This window comes from Talpa occidentalis, unplaced genomic scaffold (assembly GCF_014898055.3).
Source record: "Talpa occidentalis isolate TD23 unplaced genomic scaffold, MPIMG_talOcc4v2.1 talOcc4.10, whole genome shotgun sequence".
NCBI classification, from domain to species: Eukaryota; Metazoa; Chordata; class Mammalia; order Eulipotyphla; family Talpidae; genus Talpa; species Talpa occidentalis.
The window spans coordinates 13,660,914-13,685,865 of record NW_023600993.1 but is presented as its reverse complement, the minus strand read 5'-3'; the positions used below and the strand labels follow the sequence as shown (position 1 = coordinate 13,685,865).

The following is a 24,952-nucleotide window of genomic DNA, read 5'->3' as shown; positions in this document are numbered from 1 at the left end:
AGTGCTGCTTCTGCTGATGAATGAGCATATCTTCTCTTTATGTATAGTGAAGATCAAACCTTAGAAAGCTTTCCCCTTCCCTTAGAATCCCTAAATCTTAACACAATTAAATTATTCCCAGGGTTCTTCAGATAAAGTGCACTCTGGAAAACAACTTTTTAAAACATTATGCATTTACATTTTATGTTTGGTGTTATGAGACTCTTTCCCTGAAGTTTGGGCTTTTATTTTCTGTCATAGACAATAGTGAATAGTTTGGAAGATGGGACTTTTTAAAATTTCTGTTTTCTCTCTGAACTCTGTGTTCATATCTGTGCTTTATCCTGTACCTTAGTCTCAAATTGGGTTATGTATTTGTTTTAAAAAATTTGTACGATACCTGTTAGACTTTTTCCTCATCACGGTATTTTACTGAAATTAGTAGGTAGCAAAATAGGACTAACTTACATAGATGCTGACTGGACAAAATAGTATTAAGAAATCGTATGGTATGGAAAAATAGAGAGTGTTGCAACTGTCATAAAGTTTAAAGAGCAGATGAACATATTTTTCTTTTAGTCTTTAATGGACATTTACATGTATTCTAGAATCAGGACGTTATGAAAGAAAAATGTAGAAGCAATAAAATAGGTGTTTAGGTATTTAAAATTATATAATTTTCTAAGATAACTTAGTTTTTCCTTCTAGTTTATACCTTAATATTTTCTCTAAACAAAAAATACAGTATTGAAAATTGTGTTTTCTTTGCAGACTTTGAAATGATTTTGTCAGTGCTCTCTCTGTGAACATTGGGTTTTTTCTTCAGTCAAGCCTTCTAGATCGGAAATATGTAATAAAGCCCATAAAATTTCTTTTTATTGTAGTTAATTTCCACAGATCAATATTTGTAGTGTTTATTACATAGTGTAGTCATATAATCTTTAATCTCTGCTCTGTATTTCACAATTTTAAGCTATTACATTTTCATGGGGAACTCTAAAATCTGTAACTCTGCATTTGACCTCTGTCTCATGTTTTCATTATCTGTTTCTTACCATCTCAAATACTTTACATTACAGAAAATGTTTGGAACTGTGAAAGTATCATTTTGTCCCATCACCTTTTCTTTCTGGTGAAATCCAGCTTTTATTGCTTCCACACCATTATCCCTTTAGGGTCTTTACCTGAGATGTAAGAATTCACTGTCTCCTCTCCTTAACTATTATATTTCATTAATTAGTGTATAGTCTTAATTTTTGTTCCTGCCATTCCCTTCCCATTCCCAAAAGCTAGCCTAATACACTCCTCCACAGGCTTATTCTTGGAATACCCCCGAAGTTTTTGCTATCGTCACGTCTGAAGTATTGGTTATCTTTGCTGTCCTCAAGTCTGTCCCATATATTGTCAGATTAATCTTCCTACGAATTGTTTCACCCTGTAACTCTCCTGCTTAAGAATCTTAAAGGCCCCAATTATTCTGTAGATTGAAATTTGAACTCTCTAGCCCGAAATTAAAGGTTCTCTTATACAGTTGACCTAATTGATCACTTAGCATTATCCTCTACTAATCAATAAGAAATATTCTCCCATTTCTGACAAGATAGTGCCAACATACAAAGAATCTTACATTCCTACATTTTTACATCTTTCCTCATTTCACAGTTTTATATCTTTTCTCCTTTTTGCCCTTTGATAACTATCCCTCCTCCTTTCAATTTAATCATAGATTATCACTTGCTTTTTTTCCTCCTTTCAGTTTAATCATAGATTATCATCTGGAGCTCATGTCCTGCCCTGTCCACCAACTCTTCCTGAACAGTATGGTCCACTGTGATTTCGCCCTCTGAACTCCTGTTTTGCTTGTTACTATTCCTAAGACACTTTCTGTTCAGTGGTTTGCTTTATTACTTTTTTTAGTTGGGTCTAGGTCCTGTATTGCTAACTGGATTTTAAGTGTTATGAGAGCAGGGAGACCATGAGACTATTTCAGTGTTATAAGACCTTGCTATATTTCTTTGCATCTCTCTCATTACAAATCTGAGGTGGAGAAATTTATATTTGCTCACTCATTACTAGTGTGGACCCTGCTTTCATGGTCTTTACAAAATTCTAGAAGGAAGGGAGGTGTTCTAGTGAATTGAACAGTACCTATTTAATTATACTTAAGTAATGTGATGGGCTATTTTTCTGACAAGTGAAAAAACAGACAATTACCTTCTTTTTTCCTGCTACCATTATTATATATAATTTTCCTACCTTAAAAAATAAAGTTTAATAGGGTAAATTACTCTTGAAATCATAGGTTTCAAATGATAAAATTTAATTATTTTCTGCTAAATGTTCTTAATACTGATATGTTCTGTCTAAATTGTCAGTAGACAAAATAATGGAAAGAATGTGTTCATACTTTTTTGACATTAAACTAGTTGTAAAGTTACATATCATTTGTGTGATATGTAAACTGATGTGAAATAATTAAGAGATAATGAAAATATTTCTAAAAGATTCTGTAAACTCAAAACCTTCTTAGTTAATATGCTAAAGCTCTCTTTTGTAGGAGAATAGGACTAGATTAAAATGAAATACATTATTATTTTTAGCTTTAAGTGTTTTTCCAGTGTCTTGAAAAACATCTAGGTAAGATTTTTTGAGATTGTAATAACCATAGAAAGTTAATGTTGAAAGAATGGCAAACTATACAGTAAAACGAAAAATTATTGTATTTGCAAATGTAAAATCATAATTTACATAAATGTTATAGTTAGGAACATTATGAATGTAAATATGCCTTCTTTATTCTCAGTCCTGTGATGCCATTCTCTGTCCAGTGGGAGATGAGAGTGATGTTGAGATGGATGTTTAACCTATTATAACAGCTTAAAAAAATTAAATAGCGTTGATGTAAATATGAGCAGGAAAAAGAGTATTTATCTCCATTAAGTGACATGAAAAGCTATGGTAAGAATAACAGGCAGGTGGGTGTGCATTAAGCAGTGAAATCCCTAAATTCAGATGCTAATTATAAGCACAAGGACAATTGCCTCCCACATACTTAACTGTTGTATATTTTCTTCAGTTAAAGTGTAATTCAGAATTCTTGGAGTGTTGAACATGGATTTTGTTTTTTCACTTTTCCTTAGCATATACATATATATATATATATATATACACATACACATATATATAGAGAGAAAAAAACAGCAGTAAGAACACTTTTGTTGGACTATTATTTTGATGGATATAGGTGGAATATTATACCAAAATTGCAATAAAGATAATTCACATGATTGCTCTTGACTGGTCTTTATTGCATGCCTTACCTGCTCCCCACTATTAAAGAAATGTTTAATAGTACAGTTAAAATTATTTAAGCACATTTGAGTGCAATTGACTTGCTCTATTGTACCAAGGATTTTAAGGCTTAGATCATGAAATAATTTATTAGTACTGGTATTAAGAATATATTTATTTTGAATATTCTAGTTTTAAAAGTTACTTGGATTATGGGCTCTGGCATCTTATCTTGAAATTGATGTATTGCTTCTTTATTATCAGTTTTGACATTTTTAAGTGTCTGAGAAGAAGAAACTTTCTCTGTATTTTCTACACTACCTTTCAGTTGTGGTTTTGCAATATGCTTTTTCAGTTATTGAAAGGTATATAGTGCAGTAACCCAGTTCTTAGAAGGTAGCTGACTTTTAAGTTGTAGAATAGCAGGGAAAGTGTCATAGACTTAAATTATTTTTAAAACTTTGTTTTTAGAAAAGAAGTACCCAAAAAGCCACCCCTTTGTAGTCTTGCCACTTTTTTATTCTTAGGTATGCTTTTTATTTAGCTTTTAGTAACTTGTAATTTAAGATCACAGTTATTAGGTGTATTTCTGCATTTTATATATCGCTCCCAGATGCTACAGTATTAGTTTTTATCACTGCATATTTTATGAAATGTCAGCCTTCTGTTGGCTGTTCACGCAGCATTGTTAGTGATCAAAGACACAACATAAAGGAGAGGAATCTAAACAGTTGGCTTATCTTTGTCCTTCCCTGTGACAAAAATACTATAAAATTGCTTTATTATAAAGAGTCAAATAAAGACAGAATCCAACATGCAACGAAGACTGGATGTCTTTGTTTTTTTTTTTTGTGAAATAAAATCTTAAAACATTTAATAATAAAAGAAACCTATTTATAAAGAGAGATAATTTCTCATTTTACAAATTTTCCTTGATAAGAAATGATGGTAATATATGGTGTGCATTGTTGTAATACTTTGCTTATGGCTTTGCTATGCCTGCGAAAAGTCACATAATTTTTGACAACACATGTGTTACTCAGTGTATTTTCTTAGTTTTATTACTCAAAATACATTTTAGAAAAGTGGTTGTTGGTTTTAGTATGTGCATTGTTTAAATTGTATGTGATCTGGTTTATTATTTTCTTGAAATGACTTTGTCATTTAAAATTTTATTCCATAATTTAAAATCCTTTTTTCGCTAGCTTCATGATTTTGGTATCAGGATAAAAGTACGGGATGGGGGAAAATTCTCGAAGCCTGAAAGAAAATCTGTAAGAATAAACATTTTGAATGATTTTGATCAGCTGTTTTATATGCCCACCACACCAGTTGGTTCAATCAATTTTCTGTTTTTGGGATAGTTTTATTAAAATGAGCTGTTGCTTTCAGTAAATCATTGAGAAAGATGCTGGCTTCATACATGTCTTTTTTTTTTTTTTTTTGGGTGGAGGCAGGGAAGTTACAGTTTCTGTTTACAGTTTTACAAGTCAGTAAAGTTGGAGACAGTTCCTTATCACCAAAGAAGTCAGTCTGTTTATGTGATGTTGGTAAGGGCATTGGGAAATAGTAGTAAAATGAGGATTTAGACAAAAATGTGATTTTATATAAATGTACTTTTTTAGCTATCTAGGAAACTGCTATTTTTAATGAAAAGTGATTACCAGATGATAATGATAGTAGTTTCATTTTTATTGCACATAGTTTATTTTTATAAATGAATGAAAACTTAAATGTTTCCTTATGGGAGAATTAGACCTTGAAAAGTAGTTTGAAAGACATAGCCATTGGATACATAAAAGCTAGCGTCCTCAACTTTTTGTCCCGAGGTGCCCTACACCCTAATCCATAGTGTGGTCCACAGTTCAACAGTGTTGGTGTAATATGACAACTTGCTAAACAATGCAGAATACCAGACCCAACCCTATATCTACTAAATCAGAATCTGTATTTTTATGAAAATTCTTGGATAATTTGTATGTATGTTAAAATTTGGCAAGTATTGCTATAATGCATTTTAGTTCAAAACCCCTCATTTGCTCTGTGTGTATTTTAATTGTGGGGTGCTGATATTGGAGTTGGTTACCTGCACTTCAACTATTGGAGGAGGCAATGGAAGCTCACATCAGAATTTTAATGGGATCCTGAAGTGGGCAGGTATTTAATCTAGAATTCACAGGGTTTTGGTCTTTAAGTAATTGCAGTTACATTCAGCAGCATGTGTTTTTCTTTGACGATGGAAATGTCTTATTAAGTTCTGATATTCTGATGTTTTCTCAAAATAACAGTGTAGTCCACATTTCCAAAGTGTTCTCCATGGTGCCTTTTTCCCAGGAGATGCTCTGCTTAAAAAATCCCTTGGTCAAATAAGTTTGGAAAGCTCTGTATACCTTGTACCCTTTTAGGAAAATCACAATGTACATTGATTTATATTAAAAGACCTGAGAGCCAGGTATAGTTTAATTCAGCTTAACATTTTTCACATTTACTTCACCATAGTATTCTTTAAAAAAAAAAAAAAAAAAACCTTTAGCATATGCACAAACTGGTTTCTCTCCAATATTTATTTTTCGTAATCAAAATAATAGATAAGGACAACTTTTGATACTGTCATCATGTTATGCTATATAAAATATAATTTCCAATATTGTTATGTATGTACAAAAGATGTTGTTGCATATCCATGTGTGCTCTAGGGTTTGGGATAATGGACAGATACTTTGGGACTGGAATAACTCAAAATAAGATCTTTTGGAAAATAAATGTTGAATTGATCCAAATCAGATTAGGGGATAAATGGACAGTAGGGAATTGATCATTCCCATTATTTGCCAGAATGAGGAAAACCATGAGGAATGGAATATGTTAAAATTGCTTTTCAGTGAGGGTTTATTGAAATCCCGGATGTAGAATTGATGCCTGTACTTGGCCTTGGACAAACAGTGGTGATAAAAGTAGGCTTGTCTTCTAGTTGCTCATTGAAGGGAATATAGCACATCCTGATAAATGTAGGTGAACAAGAATCCAGAGCATTGAATTTTCCCTGGGGATTTGTAAAAAACAAACTTGATCAAAATACTGTTCGTTGAAATGCCAGAGACAGGAGGCAGCTGTAATGATGGGAGCCTTCAGTTAAGGGAAACACAGAAAGATAATTAGGAGAGAACTTCACAAACTAAGGAGAGACCAAATGACCTTGGAAATCTTAGAGCTAAAGGTGAGGCTAAATCTAGCATCCAAAATGCAGTATATTGTGATAGTTAAAATCAGTGATAGACTCTAGATTTAAGACATGCTATGCTCACCTCTTGATTATTTGATTCCATGAGGCCTTACTCTCTCCATTTGTAACGTGAGAATGATAATGATAGTAAATGACTGGCTTTGAAATACTTCTAAGAATAACTTTGAGCTTAAGAAAGAGTTGTAAGACTAGAATACTCTTTACCCAGATTTATTTACCTACTCTTAACGTTTTACCATATTTGTTTTATGACGTGAAAATTTCACCTTCCTTCCTCTTTTGAGATACACCCTCCTTCCCACCCCCTTTCCTGGATTACTTGAGCAGACATTGCATTTATCCCTTGAAGTTCTTCATTGTCCATTTCCTAAGTGTTCGGATATTTCTCCTCCATAACTATTGTATAGTGATCAGTTTCAATAAATATACCATTGATACAATACTTTAATCTGTCATCTGTATTCTAAATTTGTCAGATGACCCAGTAATACTCTTTATATATTTCCCCCCCTTAAGTAAGAACCCTGGTGTTACATCTAGTGGTTATTTCTCTTTAGCCTTCTTTAACTTGAACTGGTTTCATAGCCTTTGTCTTTTATGCCAAGGACACTTTCTAGTAAAAGAGTCCTCCAGTTGAGTCTCCTTCCCTACCTTCCCCCACCCACTCCTTCCATTTAGAATTGTCTGCTGTTTCATGTTATATAGATTTGATTCAGGTTAGAAATTCTCACTAGAATACTACATAAATGATGCTGTGCCCTTAGATACCACATCAGGAGGCACTTTGGTGATATTGATTTTGGTCATTTGGTCAGAGAGTTTTCAGATGTTTCCAGTGTGGATTTACAATTTTTCTCTTGCAACTAATAAGCAGTCTGTGGGGAAACACTTTAACATTATGCAAATATCCTGCTCCCCATCAAAATTTCCTCCTAGATACAATATCTATTGATGATTCTTGCCTGGTATAGTTTTTTTCCTGTAATGGCTGAAACTGCTGATTTTCCATTTCCAACACTCTTCCTGTTGAGCCTCAGCATTCTACTGTAAGCAGAAGCCATTCTGATTGACTGATTGACTTACCTACTTACTCATTTAGTCATTTATCATCAGTATGCATTCATAGATACCTATTCTTTTCAATGGCTTACAATCCATTTATAGTACGCAATTATTATAGTGCTCAAATTATCTAGGTGGTAAGTAGAACTGGATGGAGTTCCACCATCACATTTTGAGTGCTTCCTTTCTGGCAAAACAAGTTGTCACAGGTTTGTCTTTGATCTTTTCTGCTTCTACTCTGGACAGCCATTTCTTTGATTAATTCTGATTGGTATTAAAGATCTGGACACCATTGTGCTCATTGCCGTACCCATCACCATAGAGTTTTGATTTCATGTCCTGTTAGAGAACCAAGCTAGGAATTAACAGGCTTATATTTAGACATATCCCTTTACCTTGATATGTAAATGTATACATGCATGTAGACTGATACCATACATAACAGTTTTTAGTAATATTTAATTTATACCTGTATTTCTCATTCTTATTGATCTCCAGAGTTCATTCTTGTCTTCTACCTTTCTATATTCATATGTTGATTTTTCCCTAACCTGATAAAAAATGCTATCTTAGTATACACTTAATTTGTATTCATCTTATTATGAGTAGAGTCAAATGTCTTTTCATATGTTGAGAGCCACTTTTGAATTTTTTCTCCTAAGTTTTGGAAGTTTTTTTAGTGATAGCAACCGTATCAGTGATAATATGTCATCTCTCTTTTGATTTTGCTTGTGGTAATTTTTGTCATGTAGAAGTTTTGTACTTGTATTTTAATTCTAGTTAGAAAGCCTTTTAGATTTATAAATTCCCAGATTATAGGAGAAATTATAGTTACATGGTTTCTCTTTTTACTTTTAAATCTCTGATTTCATTTGAAGTTTGTTTTTGTGTATGCTGCGAGAAACAGATTGAATTGTATAACCCTCCAACCCCAAATGTCTGTTTATTGAAAGTACCTTTCTTGAACCAGAGTTTTGTGATATCACTATTATAATATACTGGATTTCTCTCTAGCTGAATCTATTTCTGTACTTTCTGTTCTGTTTCTTTGGTTTGTGTGTGCACATAGCAGAGCCATACAGGTTTTGTTGTTGTTGTTAACCTAAACTCCATGTCATTTTACTTTATATTCTTTCAGGTATAATTCTAAATGAATTCATATTGTATAGAACTATGCTTTCATTTTAGAAAGTCAATTTAGTGATAAAAGACAGTTTCCATTATGCACATAAGAATCACAATCCATCAGAGAAATACATACCAAAATAAGAGATACCACTTCACACCCACTCGGGATGGATACAGATAGAGACAGAACAAGTATTGATGAGGATGTGGAGCAACCTCATACATGCCAGTGGGACTGCAAAATGGAACGGTCACTTTGGAAAACAATCTGGCAGTTCAATGCTTCTTCAGGTCTTTCAGCCTTTGTTTAAATCATACAAATTACTGATTTGAAAGTGTGCATCAAAATTCTTTTTCTGTAAAGCCAAAAATTTCTTCTCCACTAATAATTTTAGATCGGGTATTTTTTTTTGGATGTTCTTTTTTCACATGATTTCTTGCAACCTGAGTAACCTTTACATATGGTTTCATTAGTGATCCAGCATAGCAAATTCAGCCATTGCCTCACCCATACTGTGTTCCGTGCTCACTTCAGTCTATTTCTACAAGATCCAAAGCAACATTAGTAGCTGTGTCTACTTTAGAGCTGCTGCAGGACTGGGAGTTTTTCAAGGAGGAGAGATTAGATTCTATATCACCGAATGATATAAAACCAGTTGAACCTGAATTTGAACTGGAACACCCTGGCATGATAAAATTATTCCCTGACTGAGGGACTGAGCTCCATCTGGCTACATCCTGATTTCCCTGCACTAATTCCAGCTTCTTTATTAACTCCCTATCTCTGTCACTGATACTCTGACATAGTTTCTTTCTAGTATCTTTTAACCTTTGTAATTTTTTAAAAGATTTACTTATGCATACAAGAACTGGGGTACAGGCCAGAGGTGTGGGGGGTGGTGGTGAGAAGATTCACCAGAGACAGCGGGGAACAGAACAGGCAGATCAACTGAAACACACTGCTGAGGGCAGCAGCCGGCGAGTCAGGAGAGGTCTGTTGCTCCTGTGGGTAGCTCCCTTGCTGGGGATCGAACTCAAGCTGCAGGGCTGCGGTTAGTTTTATAGGTTGCGTGTTAACCCCTTGCGCCACCAGGGAGGCCCCTGTAATACGTTTTAATACGATTTTTAGGGTTTCTCCCCTCAAATTTCCTAGCTCTTCCTGATCTTTTCTTTTGCACTTGAACTTCAATATCCAGTTAGGTGTAGATCCATGTAAAAAGTTCACTAATATTTTCAGTGGCTCAAATTTAAATGTAACTAATGACATATTGATGTTGAAATGACCTAAGTGAGGATCTAGTATTTCTTTTCAGTTTTTCAAATCTACTTTGTGTCTTTTAAGTCTTCAGTTTTCTTCATGTAGGTTTTGAGCAATTCTTTTTTTTTTTTTTTTTTTTTAGATTTATTTATTTATTTATACAAACCCTGGGTACAGTCAGAAGCGCGGGAGGGTGAAAGTTCACCAGAGCCAGAGCGGGGAGGAGAACAGGCAGACTGATGAAGCACACTGCTGAGGGGAGCAGCGGGCGCGGCAGGAGAGGTCTGCTGAGTCATGTGGGACCCTCACTGGAGGCCAGTAATCTAACTGGTGCTGCAGAGACTGCGGGCAGCTTCGCAGCCCAGCGTTCACCCGTAGTGCCACCAGGGAGGCCCGGTTTTGAGCAATTCTGTTTATTCCTAAGTACTTAATCTTTTTTCATTACTGTTTTAAATGGGGATAGCTCATCCATTATTTTTTCTATCTGATTTTACTTTTCATATGAGTGTTATTGATTTTTGCATTATTTTATGTATTGCTAAAAATTTTCAGGCATGCCATCAGGTCATCTGCAAATGGTTTTATTTCTTCTTTTCCAGTTTTTCCTGCCTGTATATTTTTCTCTAATGGTCTAATTTCTCCTGTTATAGTTCTTTTTTTAATTTTAATTTCTAATGGTTTACTCAAGTGTGCTTTCACTGAATAATATTTCCAGAAAAAAGGTAGTGGCATAGTGGGCAGCCATGCCTTATTCCAGACATTAGTGGGAATGAGTGATATTTCAGTGATGGTTATCAATGGGAGAACATGTAGAACTGCAGGAGATAATGTACTGTTTGTAGTGCTCTGTAGGCATTATGTGTATTATATATTCTCCTCCATAGTTTCTCTTTTCCCTTTCATAGCCACTTTTTGTAAGGGTTGTCTCTGTCTGCCAACTTTTCACTCCCTACTTTCTCTTCTCAAGAAACTACTCACTGGTTTCTCCATTGTTAAAAATAAGACCACCAATGAGACCATTGTGTTATTAAGTCTAATGGATTTATTTTTTGTATCTTCATCTTACTTTTCCTTTAGTAGCATTCCACATTGCAGAACATGCTTTCTTCTAAATATGCATTTTCCTTTTGTATATTATATATAGTATATTATATATATATATATATATATATATATATATATATATATATAGTAATGAAAGTTTAACCCAACTGTAGAAGACACGTAAAAGGGAAGAGCCGATTATGGTATTGAGTTATCTTGAACACTTATTATAATATTGGGACTAGTGGGCGTATTATGGCACCTATGATTGACTTTATGGTGAAGGTGCCGGGAGTTTGGCAGTAGGATAGTGATGGAATAAGATACCTGCTTTTATTGTGTTCTATTCTGTCATAGCTTAGAAGAGGGATTCTAGCAAGATAAATATCTGGAACTACACAACAGGCTTATATGATTTATCATCTTTTTTTCCAGACTATAATTCAGCAGTCACCATAATTTGGTGAATGTTTGTTATCTTTTTGTGAACGTCTAATCATTATCATGGAAACATCTATTATTGCATCATTAGATGTTTATGTTAAGAGCTTTTTTTTGCTTAATTCACAGAAATTTTACAAAATATGTTGCAATTGAGCATGTTATATATGCATGTTAATATTTACTGTTTCGGCCTCACCAAAATGAAGCTCATTTTCCTGATCTTTATCTTCAGATATTGACAAAATGAACTTATAAGTGGTGAACTTAGTCTTCCTGTGTGATCAAATTCTCTGGTGACTAAAAAACTACCCCTTTTCCTTTTTGAAATATTTTCATCCTGTTCCGGGTACCCAAAGAAAACTCTCCTAAACATAATTAAATTTTTGTGGGATAATTAAAATGGTTCTTTAAATTCTAAAACTCAGAATTGCTATTGAGTAGCATTTCAGTTGATTATATGCCAGGTAAACTAGACATTTTTTTGTACATGTCATTCAGTGCATTATCAGTAATTGAGTCCTCGCAAGACTTGAAGTCCTGAAAAATTCCAAAGTTTTCTGGAATGGGTCTTAGAGTGTTGTAAGTTTGAATGTGTGCTTAAATTGTGTGACTTTGTAAAGATACATTGCTAATGTCAAATATGAAATGTATGACATTAATATCAAAGGTTTAGCAGCATTTATTGAGATGATAATATGATTTTTATTTTGTTGATTTGATGTGATATACTTTAGCTATTTTTGCATGCTGCTAATGATTAGTGACATTATCCAGTTTAGATTTCCTTTATTTATTTTTGAGAAGAAGCTAATAGGAAGTGAGATTAATAAAGGTACGGTATTTGATAGTAAAGTGATGGGGAAGTCATGAGCCATAAAGCAAAAATAATGTCTCTTAAATAATTGAGTCCTCTGTACAGCAAACTTATTTTCGGTTTTCTCTGATTTTTAGAGTGTTCTTCTCTTCTGTTTTCTAAGAATTACAGCTTTTCAGAATTCTGGAACAATAACTACTACTCTTCACACTTTTCTACCAGTGCAATGGTTCAAGTTTTTCTTGCTGCACAGTTTGAGCAAGAGATATTGCAGTGTTTATTAGATAAAAGGTTACAGGCAGGTGGTGTTATAGAAAGGCAATAGTTCAAAAAAAAAAAGGAACTCCAGTGAATGGAATAACATGAAGAGGTATAGTTAATGAGATGTGGGATAATTTAATACATCTGGAACTGAGAAGTTAGACTATAAAGTAAAATTATGGACAAGGCTTAAGGTTTCAAATTACTTAGTGTAAAATAACTTCATTATCATTTTCATCTTAGTTTTAGGAAGATTCTTAAAAGACGGGAATCGTTTAATTTCAGGTTTGTGTTCTTAAGATATGTACTTTGAAAATGCCCCACGCCTTATATCTGCCACAGGAAATGAACAAAGACTAACACAAGCTTAAGGGAATTTTTTTTTTAATCTCTTGGAGTCAGTTGAATCTGTAACTTCCTTAGGGAAACCACAGTTCTTGGAATTTTCTAACTTCTCACCAGGCATATAGACATCCTTTAAGATACTTGGAATGAATTATAAGTGTCCAAAGCAACTCTCAGAATTGACCCAACATCTTTTCGTCTGTTAACCAGAACCTGGAAGCATATAATATACCATAAAGGTAGAGGGACAGATTTATATCTCACCCGTTTTCTTTGCCGGGGGTAGGGGGTATCATTGGTTCTATAAAGGATTATAATGTTAAATGTTAAGGGAATTCATTAACAGAGAGTACTAGTCAAGTAATTACATTTCAAATTGCCTTTAAATCAGTGTAGCATGGTGTAACAGTTGAGACCATATAGACTCTGTGGTCACATTGCTTGGTTTCAAATCTCAGTGTGACACTACCTTAGTGGAAAGAACATGGACTGTGTACAGCTCTAAACTTGGACTCTTTTCTCTAACTACTGATCTTTTTCCAGAGTTCAAGTTACTGAAAGGAATTGCTATCCATTTGCATCCTCCACAATACCTAATTTTATTCCAAACTCTGCTGCCCTTTGTCTAAGTGAATATCGCACCTAACTCTTTCCTAAACCTTTCTTGCCCCTCTCCATTATTCAACAAAATATGGTTTTTTTTTTCTGTATATAATTATACTTTCTTTAAAGCCTTAGTAATTTTGCCGTATTGGGTTTTTCTGCCCCATTTAATTTCACATTTACTTTCTCTTCAGCTATGACTGGCATCTCCACTTTTTTCTTGACTTTGTGCATTTCTCATAACTACTGTGGACACAGTTCCCCAAACTGGGAAATGTCTTTTAGATCTCATCCTAAGTCCTGTTTCTTTAAATCTTTGCTTATCTCTAGGATAAATCATTTCTTCTTTTATAAAATTTCATGCCTCTTCTAAATTTTAAATAGCATTTAACTTGTTTACAATTATATATTTGCTTGGTTATTGAATACTGTCGGCTTCCTCAAGTAAAATGTAAGTCCCACGAGGGCTAAGACACTTTTATTGTTTATAAAGCCCTAGAAATCCATGACAACAGATAAGACATATTAAATGAGTGCCTGATGTATATATCTAGACAATAAATATGTAAAGTGATTAATTCTAATGTGAGGTTAAGGACAGGTAAAGTGACAGTGTTGGCATGTAAAGCTTGGGAGTACTTATTGTAGCTTTGTTTGATGTGCCTGTAATTTTACTTTTTCTATTAAAAATAAATATAACTAGTATTTTGAATTTCTCATTACCGATTAAGAGCATCTCAGAAGTTGATTATGCTTGAACGAGTTTTAGAGTAAAACCTTTGCACTTTCCTTAAATCTGCACAACATTTGAAGTTTATAATTCAGAAAAGATATAGTTGATTACATGCTTTTGATGTTTTCTATGTCAGTGTGTTCATTTATATTACCTAAGGCATAAACTTTTTTAAAACTACCAAAACTTATGAAAACAAGAAGTCATATATATTATAATAGTTTTTTCAGCTCTTAGGAAAGTTAAAAGGAAATCAAGAAGATTCAATATAATATTGAAATTAAGCTTTTATGTTGCTTTTTGGTATTTGGACCTTAATTTACTCCATGACTGTTGTTGGCACATTGAAATGTTCTTGTGAAAACTCTTAAGACTTTAGTGTTTTCTTGAAAATTGGCTTAGTGCTGTTATTTACATTTTTTAAAATTAGTGCTTTCAATAAGATTTTGGTTTCCATCTATCCTGAATTCTCCCTAGGACTGCACAACTTCAAAAATAAAGAGACACAGTCAGCAGAAAAAAGAGGTGGTCTGAGCATTTATGTGTTAAATATGCATGTTAATTAGGGAAAAAATTAGAAAAATATGAAAACAGATGTTACATAAATTATTGCAGTCCCAGGGCAGCCGTAACTTATACACTGACAATAATTTTTATATGTGCATGTGTATATCTATTTCTAGATTTCTAATATTTATGCAATTCCTAAGAGAATAACTAGAAAAAGAACTGGTATATCCTTTCAGTGAGATTGTGGTAAACATTCCTTCTGCATGTGATTTGCTGAGGAAGTTTGATTGTTTCACATAGTCTTACTGTACAGATAGTCTCCCATCTTTCTAATTCTGGCCACGGTCTTGGTTTTTACTTTCTTCTTGATTTCACTGATGGTCTGTCAGTGAGCTTTGTTATTAGGCATGTCCTATCTCAACAAGAAAGTGAGTTACCATCCTAGCAGTGTAAGAAGTGTAAAACGGACCTGATGTAAAGTGTGTGTTGAGAAGGAGGACTAATGACAACTATCAGGACACTGCTTGTAGGGTCACTTTTTCCTTTGTTGATAAATCTTCTGAAAAAACAGCCATAATTCTCTGAATAATAGCAACATAGTAGTGTGACAATACATATTGATATTACATAAAAACCTTTCATCAAATTCACTTATGTTGCAATAGTTGGGAATATTTGAATATCTTTCATGGTAAGGGCCATTCATTGTATAAAAATGGTCTGTGTTTTTGCAAGGGAAAGCTGAAAGAGCTATGTGTTATTTTAGTAGTCCAGCAATTTTTGGTTCAGTGATAACAGAAAAGCTGTGTGAATATATAGCTGTTCAGGGGGCTGTTGACAATATTTAGATATTTTCTGTGTATATTATATAATTTAATAATGCGTGTAATTTTTCAGATAAGCTTGAAAGTTAAAATAGGTAAATTCTACATTAAAGCATAATAATTCTTTTTATTAAATAAACAAAACATGAATATTATTACATTGATAACATACAAGAGCACAAAACAGCATCAGGAAATTTGTCTAGAGATCAATGCCACAACTTTTTGCTTTCTGTAGAAATTGTACCTTTTTGTTTAGTTTGGTAGTATGATACTAAAACAGGTTTTTAGTAATTTCTTTGGAGTCTCAGTAGGTTTTAGTTAACATCCATTATCATAATATTTTTTAGATCTATGTTACTGATTTATGTCTTACATTTTATTTCCTACCTACTGCTGTCCCTGTGTTGTTACCAGTAAACTTTTAATTTGTTGTTGTAAGTAAATTAATCAAGATAAAAATCTAGAGAATAGTGATGACATGCTTGGTAATTTATTATTAAGAGATTCTTAAATTGAGTATTATTGAAGAAATTCATTTGTCCTTCTCATAGTTTTGGATAAAGTTATCAATATGGATGATTTGTGGAAGTATATTACTAAAAGTGAAAACATATTTTTCTTTTTCTCTAAGCAAAACTGTCGTGGAAATTAACTTCTAATTCACCAATATTTACTTGCCATACTGATATATCTGTATTACAATATTCTATTTTATTAATTCTTTGACATCTATTTCAATGGAATTGTTTTCACATTTAATTCCAAATGTCAAATTTCCATTTTTTAATTTATGTCATCTTAAATACTTGATATAATTTTGCTATGTGGTAGAATGTGGTGTGTTCACTATTTTAGTACTTTATGTTCAATGAAATGAAGTTATAACAAGTGATTTGTTTTATATTCCAGGGTTCGAGGGGGTTTGCTTAATAATGCCTTTTATTGAGGTAGTATAAAATAACTCCCTTTATTCCAGGAGTTACAGCAGATGACAGGAAGAGTGACTAACGTGTAGGCTAACATTTGTCCCCTGTGTGTCTAAAAAATTTTTTAGCTTGTCTTTTGCACTTGTTTGTTTGGCTTAGCATTCTTTCTGGCATAGGGATATTTGAAACGATTTTATTTATTTTTCTAGGTATTTGCTGTTTTTCTAGAAGTTCAGTTGAAGGAAAACTCAGCTGATATCTGTACCTTGATCCTTCTTTACTTCCTGTTTGCCAGCTATAAGGAGAGCATGCATTTTCACAAGTCAGTCAACTTTGTGGGTCAATAAGGTACTCCTGGAAGGTAAGTATTTTTATTTAAACTGTACATTTAAAAATTGAATATTTTCAATACCTGTCTTAGATCCTCTGGGTTATAACAAAAATATAATATATTAGGTGACTTATAAACAACAGAAATTTATTTCTCAACGATGTAGAGGCTGGTATGTCCACCACCAAGGTGTCAAGCAGATGCCCACCAACAATGTATAAGGGTGTGAATTTGTCCTTATCTTGCCAATGCTTGTTAAGTTTCACGAGACTAAATGGTGAAAGATGAGTTTTCTAAGTTGTGTATATTGGAAAATGTTTTTTCTTTTTCTTTTTTTCTTTTTTTTTTTTGATTGATTGATTTATTTATACAAGCACTGGGTACAGTCAGAAGCGCTGGAGGGTGAGAGAATTCACCAGAGCCAGAGCAGGGAGCAGAAAAGGCAGACTGACGAAGTACACTGCTGAGGGGAGCAGCAGGCAGCAGGAGAGGTCTGCGCGCCATGTGGGACCCTCGCCCGTTGCCCCGGGAGCAGCTGGGGATTGAGCCGGTGCTGCAGAGGCTGCAGGCAGCTTCGCAACCCAGCGCTCAACCACTGCGCCACTGGGGAGGCCCGGAAAATGTTTTTCTTTTATTCTCACAGTTGATTAATAATTTAGCTAAGTAAGTCATTCTTCTAAAAGCTTTCAAGACTTTCCTTAATCTTTTTCTACTATACATATTTCCTTCTGAGAAATTTGAAGTCAGTTTTACTCACTAAAAACTGTTCTAGAAGGGCCTCCCCGGTGGCGCAGTGGGTTGAGTGCCGCGCTGTGAAGCTGTCCACAGCCTCTGCAGCGCAGATTCGATTTCTGGGCGGCTAGGGAGATTCCCACATGTGCAGCAGACCTCTCCTGCCTCACCTGCTGCTCCCCTCAGCAGTGTCTTCAGTGCATCTGCCTGTTCTGCTCCCCACTCTGTCTCTGGTGAATTCTCTCACTCTCCGGTGCCTCTGGCCTGTACCCTAGTGCTTGTATAAATAAATAAATCTTTAAAAAAAAAAAAACAAAACTGTTCTAGATAGGTCACATTGAAAACAAAATAACAGAAAATCCTTAACTTGATTAACTTATATTTTAATGTAAAGAGATCTGCAAGAAGCAAGATAAATATGTATATGTTAGATAGTGCTAGGAAAGTAAAGCAGGAAATGGAGGATCAGAAGTTCAGAGTATATGGAGGGATTGGAAATTTCAAATAGGGTGGTCAGGGAAACCTCATAAAGAAGGTAATGTTCCAATGAAGTCCTGAAAGTGATGAGGAAGTGAACATTCCCAGCAGGGAGAACAAGCAGTACAAAGGCCCTGATGTAGGGATATTATTAACACACTCAAGGAACAGGGGAGTGAGATGGAAAACCTTGGTGAGTATCATTGTTGGGTTTATAGTTTAACAGATACATAGTCTGATGGGTTGAGAATTGATTTTAAAGGAGCAGGAAGTAGAAAAACCTTGTAGAAGGTTAGAAGTGAGAGATAATTATAGTTTGAACAGCAAGATTTGCTGATAGATTGAATTTGAATTATGATGAAAGAGTCAAGACTAATTCTGGTAATATTTTTGATCTTAAAACAAGGAAGATTGCTTCATTTAATGAAAGAGGCTGGGTGTAAAAGAATACATTTGGGGGTGGAGGTCAGAAATACAGTTTCAGACATGTTAAGTTGGAGATATTTATTAGACATGCAAGTGGAGAGGTCAAGGAGATTAACATGATCCAGAGTTCAGGAAGAGGTCTGGAGGAGGGAGGAATTGTAGAAGTTGACAGTTGTCACTGATATTTTTCAAGAGGTGATGGTGATGCAATCCAGTGACTACATAGCTAGGGGAGATTTAACACCCTAGTCTTGGAGTAATTTAACTAATGGGTTTAAGAGAAGAGAAGTTAGTAGAAGAGGTCAGAGAAGGAGAAGACCCTTAAGGTAACATGAAAACTCATTTCAAAATACCTGAAAGCTAGTAAAGCTAAGTGATGGAAATGTTCCAAGGAAGGGGAGTATCATTTGTGACTAATGCCATTGTTAGGTGAAGTTACAGACTGACTGTTGACTCTTGTATTTAGCAATGGAGTTCACTGGTGACTTTGAGAAGAACAATTTCAATAGAGGATCAGCATTACAGTGGCTCAAGGGAAAATGGGAGAACATATGAGACAGCTTTAAGAGGAATTTAGAGTTAAGTGAAAATTTTAAGTAGAAAGAGAAGCAGCATACTGCTGAGAATGTTCCTGGAATTATTATCAGGAATTAAGTGATGATAAAAGAAGGAATAGAATTGTGCAAAGAATGTAAACTAGGAAGAGATTGACCTTGGATAGCAACATGATGGTTTACCTAAATAATAGGAAGGCAAAGTATTGGGGACAACCAATAAGCTAGATTAAAATCAGAAACAGAGCCATCAGTTCCTTTCTTACACTGGCCTTAGGGGGTTTTATGGTTTAAAATCACTTATTAGAAAAATAGTAAATTACTTCACATCCTGGATTGCTGGAGCAAGGATGAAATCTTGACTCTAAAAATCTGAGAATGGGCCTCCCCGGTGGAGCAGCAGTTGAGCGCTAGGCTGCGAAGCTGCCCGCAGCCTCTGCAGCGCTGGTTCAATCCCTGGCCACTGGTGAGGGTCCCACATGGTGCGCAGACCTCTCCTGCTGCTTGCAGCTCCCCTCAGCAGTGTATTTTGTCAGTCTGCCTGTTCTGCTCCCCGCTCTGGCTCTGGTGCATTCTCTCACCCTCCCGCACTTCTGACTGTACCCAGTGCTTGTATAAATAAATAAATAAATCTTAAAAAAAAATCTGTGACTACCAAATGTCTGTTGTGTTCATTATAACTCTTTTTTTTCTCCTCATCACCTTAACAGGAGCATGCCCCATAAATATGGGATGTGATAATGCATCACAATATGATCTGTAGGTTAACCTTCATGTGCTTCTGAGTTATCATAATGTTTTCTACCTGTTCTTGCTCAAGTTCCCAGCTTTCTTTCTCTATAGCCCCCCTTCTTGTTGTAGGTATTATATGATATGATTCAAGCAGATTGTTCTTTTTGCCCCAGTGCTGTAGTACATGAGTTAGGAAGAATAACAGGTGGAATAGGAACAATTAGGAAACCAAAAAACAAAGCAACTTGTGCTTCAATTTCCCAGAGCATCTCCAGCAGTTCATCTCTTGGGTTTAAATAACTAATTTTTATTCTTTACTGATCGTCTCTTTCCCAAAAATCTGGCACAAGTCCCTTGATCACTGAACTGAAAGACATTTCTAGTACCATCTCCTATACAACCATGCATTTTCTTGTCCACTTATGGATACTTACTGAGAGACAGTACATTTGACACACTGTCAATTTGCTTTGGCAAATTAACAGAGTTTGACAAAGCTCCTACTGTGATGGAACTAATAGTTAGAACTCAGATGACTTGTGCTTCTTCTAACTGATTTCCTCTAGATGCAGGTTCTAGTTGTTGCATCCCTCTTTAAACAAGAATAAAAGTTTTCTCTCATTTTCTTTTGGTATGTTCCCATATTGCATCATTCCCCAATATGTGAAATAAATCGGTTATTTATGGAGAGTGGTCAGTATATGATGGGCTAGCCACAAGAAGCGTCTGCATAGTTAGCTGAAAGGGAATTCTTCTTTTCATAGGTGAAATAGCGCACATGTCACAGTCAACAGATGCTCTATCTTCTTGGTTGATTCCCTGTTATATAACTTTATTATTTAACATCATTAATTTTGTCTTCTTGCACTTCACCTATTCTTCCATCAGTTGGTATTGCCACATCTTCATTTGGGTCTTTGTTTCTGTGTTTAGGTTATTGACTTAAGCCACTTGCAGTGATTTTCTCTTTCATAAAACAGACTTGTTTACAAAGGTTCTTAGTGCAAAAATCCCTGCTCACTTGTTCTGACACACTCGTGTTCCTTTGTAAGCTAAAATTGATGTCTATTCTGGAACCTCTAATCCCATTCTAGTAATTTTTCTAAGTTGAACAAGACAAAGTGTTATTTTTATGGGGTTTACACTAGTGGTGTAATTTGAGTAATAGATAAATATTCACATCCTGGATTGCTTGATCAAGGATGAAATCTTGACTTTAAAAATTTTCATTGAATTGAAAATTTTTAAGTGAAGAAGTTGTTTTGGAATGTGAACTAAAATGTCATCTTTAAGAGTAGAATCAATATGAATTTGCCTCTCTATTCATTTGACCAACCAGTTCTTATTTACTGTTTATGGCAGATACTCCATTAATTGGAGAATTTCTTAAATAAATGTCTTATAAAGATGCTTTTCTTTTTTTAGTTGTATGTTATAAAGAAAATCAATTTTCTTTTGGCCAGATTTGTCATTTTTTACATTTGTCATTAGGTTTACACTGTACTTGTACTAGACATCACTCTTTTGATAATGGAGAAACAGTCAGCCCTAGATAAAAGTGAAATCTGGAAACAATCTGTCTTTCTCTTTTTCCTATTCAGTTTCACAAAGACAATGTGCAGTGACGTTAACCCACAGTTTCATCTCTTCTTTGCAGTTCTGCTAGTCTTTTGTGGTACCTCGTAGACCTAAAAGAGGTCTGCTACTACTTTCATTAATTGGAAATTAATTTTAATTAATTGAGAGGTGATTGTCTTTCTGTTTCAAATAGAAATTTGAAGTTTTTAGTGTATATTATTAACTATTAGGAATACTTAATCACTGAACAGCTGACCCATTTAAAATACTTTTTAAATTTGTAATGATGTGACCATTATGATACTGACATTTCATTATTATTTTTAAAAAGATTTTTATTTATTTATTTATACAAGCACTGGGTACAGTCAGAGGTGCGGGAGGGTGAGAGAATTCACCAGAGCCAGAGCGGAGAGCAGAGCAGGCAGAAGGACCGAAGTACACTGCTGAGGGGAGCAGCGGGTGGCAGGAGAGGTCTGCGCACTACGTGAGACCCTCGCCCGATGGCCGGGGAGCAGCCAGGGATCGAACCGGTGCTGCAGAGGCTGCAGGCAGCTTCGCAACCCAGCGCTCAACCGCTACACCACCGGGGAGGCCCCTGACATTTTATTATTGAGACAGAATAAGGTTTCAGTTATGTAAAACATATATTCAAAATTTTACAAATGATATGAGCACTAATTTTGCTTTGACTTAAGACACTTAATTTTTCAGTATGTAGTGAATATTGGCTGAAGATATTTTGAAAGTCTAAATTACTTGGAATATATTTGAAACCTTGTTCTTACATACTTCTGTTCAAAATGTTACATATTTTTGGATCATTTATAATATAGGCTTAAAGTTTGGAGTTCTACATTTTCAGTCTTGTAAAGACTTATAAATATATTTATGTTAGTACTATTGGAGCTAAATAATTTTATCCACATAATGTCATTCAGCTGTAGCTCTCTGGAATAAAATATCTTGAAATAAGTAGCCATTTTCATACAAAATAACCATTTAATTTTTTTCATCTGATAGCATGTATTTTAATTTTTATAAATAGTGCAGAGGAATTGATGTATTTGCATAGCTAAGAAGGTTATCAGCTCAAGTTTAGGGATATGTTGTTTGACACTGTTAGACTGAGGATATTTTGTAATTAAAAATATATTTATAACTTTTGTAAAATACGTGCACTTTCATTAAATCCTATGTGTTAATCTAATTTCCTAGTGAAGTCACCAATCAAAAGGGAATTGTATACCAGTGGGGTTCTAAAACCTTGACATTATTTTAATCTGATAACAAATGGGTTTAAGTTCATGTTCTTTCAGTTGTTGGCAACAAATCTAAACCTGTATTTTTTGGATTTATGAGGATAAGTCCTGCTTTGGCAATCTTGTAGATCCTCAAGAGAATAGTTAAACAGTGATTAATCATTGTTTCTTCACTGAGTGTGCAGAAAAGAATGGAAAAGCTGCATTTCACACTTCTGAAGCAATTAATCCCCATGATCTTAGCCAGGTTTGTCTTGTAGATAAGTCGGGATACAAAACGGTACCTAATTTATCAATGTATGCATGCCATAAAGTATAAAACACACAATTTATTTCATATCATTTATAGTCAAATGTAAAAAAAGAGTGACTTTGCCATATCCAAGAGTGTTTCCTACATTACCTTCATATAAACTAAGTACCAGAGATTACAATGGGATTCCTGTTTATTGTGCACATCTGGTGCAGTCACTATGCATTTTCTCATTCACTTGCTGGCATTTTTAGTGATTGTGGCATAAATCACCTTGCTAATCAGAAACATAAGTGACGGGAAGTCATCTCCTTTTTTTGAACAATGGGAAAAAACATATGGCTTCTTAGACAGGACTTGGCTGTTATACTATTTATGTGGTATTATATTCTGTATTTAGAATTTCATATTAATTGCTGTGGTTTGATTGAAGGAATTGAACATTCAGGGTTCGTGGTCAGAGTATTTGTTTTGTATCATTTCATAGCTAACAAAAAAAAAGGGTGAAATGTTTTAAAAAATAAAGACTACTTTGGAAAGAGTTTTTTAAGATTAAGATGAATTGAAGGGGAAAAGTGTTCTAAAATGTTTGTGTGGATGTTTACATAGGTGCATAGATATAGTAATATTAGTTGGTTTGAAATTTTACACATTTCAAGATACTGCATGGATAAGAGAAAAATTATTGTCCTAATTGTAGTTGACAGTTGTTTGCTTTCTGTAACTAGTGTTTCAAGATGAGTTGCATTTTTGGTGAGTTGTTATTTATTAACAAATAGGTATTATTTGTTGTAAACTCTTCTTCACATACTATAAAACTGAAAGATGAATAAAGCTTTGAAAAGCCAAGAAATTTTTATGTGCAGAGTTTGAAGACTATTCTCATGAATATATTACTATTGGAGAATGCTGCTGTAGATTTGAAAATCTTTTTCTTCAGTAATCACTTATTTCCGAAAAGTTAGTGAAATTAATGACTGTTCATCCTATTTGATTCAACTTACCTTCTTATTCCTTGTCGCTTTTTATTTTCTTACTATTGAGTGGCAAAAAAAAAAAATTAGCTTGAATGTATAAATTTAAAATGAAAATTATTTGTCCAGAGAAGTTTGCAAATTGTACAGCTTGTTTTCTGTATTACATGTGACTGTCAATTAGTGGGTTGGTTTTTTTTTAACAAATGTATCAGATCCTATTTATTCAAATGTGTGTTATTCCTCTTGAAGTAGTCCCCTTGGGAAGATGTATACATAACACATTAATCAAAGTAGTTTAGGAATGACTCTTTTTTGAATTTTCTTCAGTGGAATTGATGTATAGGTACCCCAAATGGATACTTTGAAGGGAGATAAGATTCATTGTGTGTGTGTGTGTGTATTTTTGTTAAAGTATTTTTGTTAAAAAAATTAATCATAGCTTGTATTGCAGTCTCTCTATATCTTGTAGATAATTGGCCACTCTGAATAGAAGGAGTTTTGAAAAACTGCCTGAATTTTAAATAAATGATCATATTTATCCATTTTGTTTCAGAAATCCTTTCTAATATTGTCTCAGGGACCACCTGCGGTAGGAGTCCACAAATTGAATAAATACAACATAAGGAGAGGGTATTTTTTTTCCTGTTATACTACTTGTTTCAAAAATGCCACCATGTAGATTCTCTAAGGTGTTGTGTGCTGTTTTTCAAAATATATTTATAACTGAATTTGAACCATCTTTCTAGATTAAAATTATTCAGTGATTAAATATACTTGAATTCTATACCATACTGCCTCAATTCTTTATCCATTTTTATTTCCTTTGTCCTATTTTTAAGGCCTCTTTCCTCTCCCTCCTGAGCATTTTTTTTTAAATCAAGATGAATTTGTTCTAAAGGTTATTTTTGAAGTCATAAAATTTTAAATAAACATAAGTATTGGCTTTTCTTCATCAAAATATAAAATTTTTCTAATCCAAGAATTAGAAAATTTATAGGATGGCAGAAAGTATCAAAATTAATGAGGAACAATAGTTATATTTGTGGTGACTGAGCTTTAAGGAAAAATATTTTCAAAATGTATTGGATGGAAAAATATATTAACCTGAAGTAATTGGTTATTCATCATGTTTATAAAGCTTGGGATTTAATTTAAAATTGT

At 34.0% G+C, this 24,952-nt stretch overlaps 1 protein-coding gene across 5 annotated transcripts in view; it reads left to right on the top strand.

Annotated features, from left to right (window-relative positions):
- The window catches only part of TBC1D5 (TBC1 domain family member 5), a 378,633-nt gene that overhangs the window by 75,203 nt on the left and 278,478 nt on the right, over window positions 1-24,952 (top strand). For all 5 annotated transcript variants that reach the window (XM_054691161.1, XM_037524823.2, XM_054691119.1 and 2 more), the window contains one exon: window positions 16,679-16,830. The gene's annotated coding sequence lies outside the window, so the exon portion shown is untranslated. The remainder of the gene's footprint in view (window positions 1-16,678; window positions 16,831-24,952) is intronic.